The sequence below is a fragment of the Tasmannia lanceolata genome, unplaced genomic scaffold, assembly GCF_043159265.1.
Source record: "Tasmannia lanceolata isolate RefF3 unplaced genomic scaffold, GAP_Taslan_0.1 ptg000067l, whole genome shotgun sequence".
In the NCBI taxonomy this organism is placed as follows: domain Eukaryota; kingdom Viridiplantae; phylum Streptophyta; class Magnoliopsida; order Canellales; family Winteraceae; genus Tasmannia; species Tasmannia lanceolata.
The window spans coordinates 47,501-50,000 of NW_027518744.1; positions in this window are offsets into that span (position 1 = coordinate 47,501).

The window sequence follows — 2,500 nt, forward strand, 5'->3', positions numbered from 1 at the left end:
GGCTCGTGCCCAAAGCTAGTGCGCAAGGCTTGTGTGCAAGGCTACTGCGATGGGCCAGTGCCCAAGGCTTGTGAGCAAGGCTTGTATGCATGGCTTGTGTGCAAGGCTAGCGTCCAAGGCTTGTGCGCATGGCTTGTGCGCAAGGCTTGTGTCCAAGGCTTTTGTGCAAGGCTCGTGCGCAAGGCTAGTGTGCAAGGCTTGTGCGCATTGGCAGGTAGCCCACCAGCATGCACGATCCAAATGCCACTCACGCGACAACACGGTGCCAAGCCGGGCATGGTGTGCACTCAAAACCAATCAACGGACAGAGGTCATGCGTCATGGGGGGGATCTAGCAAGGCCATGGGGAAGGTCATGGAGGACCTTGGAAGCAAGCGCAAGACGAGAGCGAATCGAACAAGGGGCCAGGACGGGGCCTTGTGCCCATGGTCTTCGCAAGACAGCGTCCAAGGCACCCGAAAGCCCAAGGGAACCCAAACCCGGCCGACACTTGCAATCGCACATGCTCTCTGCAACACACCATCAATGCCGCCCAACGGGGCCAGCACGAGCAGTCCTCCGCGGTCCCCTGGCCCTGCGCACGTTTGTCTTCGAAACCGAGCATCAATGCCACAGAAAGTGCCGGGGCGCCAGCTGGAGCCATCATCCGCGTTGCCATGGCTCGCTTGGCCTTGGCTTGCCAGGCCCCGACACGAGCAATCGCGCATTTTCTTTGCAACCGACCATCAATGCCGCCCAACGGGGCCAGCACGAGCAGTCATCCGCGGTCCCCTGGCCCTGCGCTCGTTTGTCTTTGAAACCGAGCATCAATGCCACAGAAAGTGCCGGGGCGCCAGCTGGAGCCATCATCCGACGTGCCATGGCTCTGGTCCCATGGTCTTCGCAACCGAGCATTCGTGACACCCGCGGGGCCAGGACACCAACCCTTCCGACACGAGCATTCGCGCATGTTCTTTGGCCACACAACGGCGCCAGCACGAGCAAAATCATCCGCGGTGCGGTGGCCTTGCACGGCCTTTTGTCTTTGGAACCAACCATCAGTGCCACGGGAAGTGCCGGAGTCCCGGCATCCGCGGTGCCAAGTCATTGCGCCCTTGGTCTCTGCAGCGGGGCATGCCGGGCACTCCCAACCATTGCAAGCAAGCAAGCAAGCAAGAAAGAAAGTAAGTAAGTAAGTAAGTATTACATATAGGGGCGGGACATGCGGGGAGATCTGCGAAACGTGCATTACGGGGCACACGCGTACCTACCGGGGCATACCGACCCCTATTGGGGCACACGTGTGCATATCGGGGCATACCGGGCCTATCGGGGCACACGCGTACATACCGGGGCATACCGAGCCCTACTGGGGCACACGTGCGCATATCGGGGCGTACCAAGCCTATCGGGGCATACGCATGTATCCCAAGGCATACCGAGTCTATCCGGGCATACGCGTTCATACCGGGGCGTAACGGGCCTATCGGGGCATACTTGGGCATATCCGGGCAAAAAATGCCCAAAACTTGCGCAACCTTGGCAACCGTGGTCCATTCCTCTCTATATGCCTAGCCTTGCCAACCGTGGTCCATTCCTCACTATATGCCATGGCCTTGTGCCCATGGTCTTCCCAAGACAGCGTCCAAGGCCCCCGGAAGGCCAAGGGAGCCCAACCCAGCAATGCCCTGCTATGGCAAGCCAAGGCCAAGCATTCCGGTGCCTATCCGGGCAAAAATGCGATTCCTCTCTATATGCCTAGCCTTGGCAACCGTGGTCCATTCCCCACCATATGCCATGGCCTTGTGCCCATGGTCTTCCCAAGACAGTGTCCAAGGCGCCCGGAAGGCCAAGGGAGCCCAACCCAGCAATGCCCTGCTTTGGCAAGCCAAGGCCAAGCATTCCGGTGCCTAACCTTGGCAACCGTGGTCCTTTCCTCACCATATGCCATGGCCTTGTGCCCATGGTCTTCGCAAGACATCGTCCAAGGCGCCCAAAAGGCCAAGGGAGCCCAACCCAGCAATGCCCTGCTAGGGCAAGCCAAGGCCAAGCATTCCGGTGCCTAACCTTGGCAACCGTGGTCCTTTCCTCACCATATGCCATGGCCTTGTGCCCATGGTCTTCGCAAGACATCGTCCAAGGCGCCCAAAAGGCCAAGGGAGCCCAACCCAGCAATGCCTTGCTAGGACAAGCCAAGGCCAAGCATTCCGGTGCCTATCCGGGCAAAAACGCCCAAAGCATGCCCATTCCTTAGCCTATCCAGGCAAAAACGCCCAAAATCTGCACATTCTAGTGCCTATCCGGGCAAAAACGCCCACCAGCATGCCACCCTCCTATAGGGTTTGCGCAACCAACCAGCCTAACCACCAGTGGCAACCAAAGGTGCTGTTAGCGACGACTTCTGAAGACGCAACGAGACGCGACGTGTTTGCGCCCAGACGCGACGAGACGATGCGGGATCTGCGCCCAAGAATGCCCCCGTCGACTTGATGCGGGATCAGCTCGCCCAAGCATGCCTAGT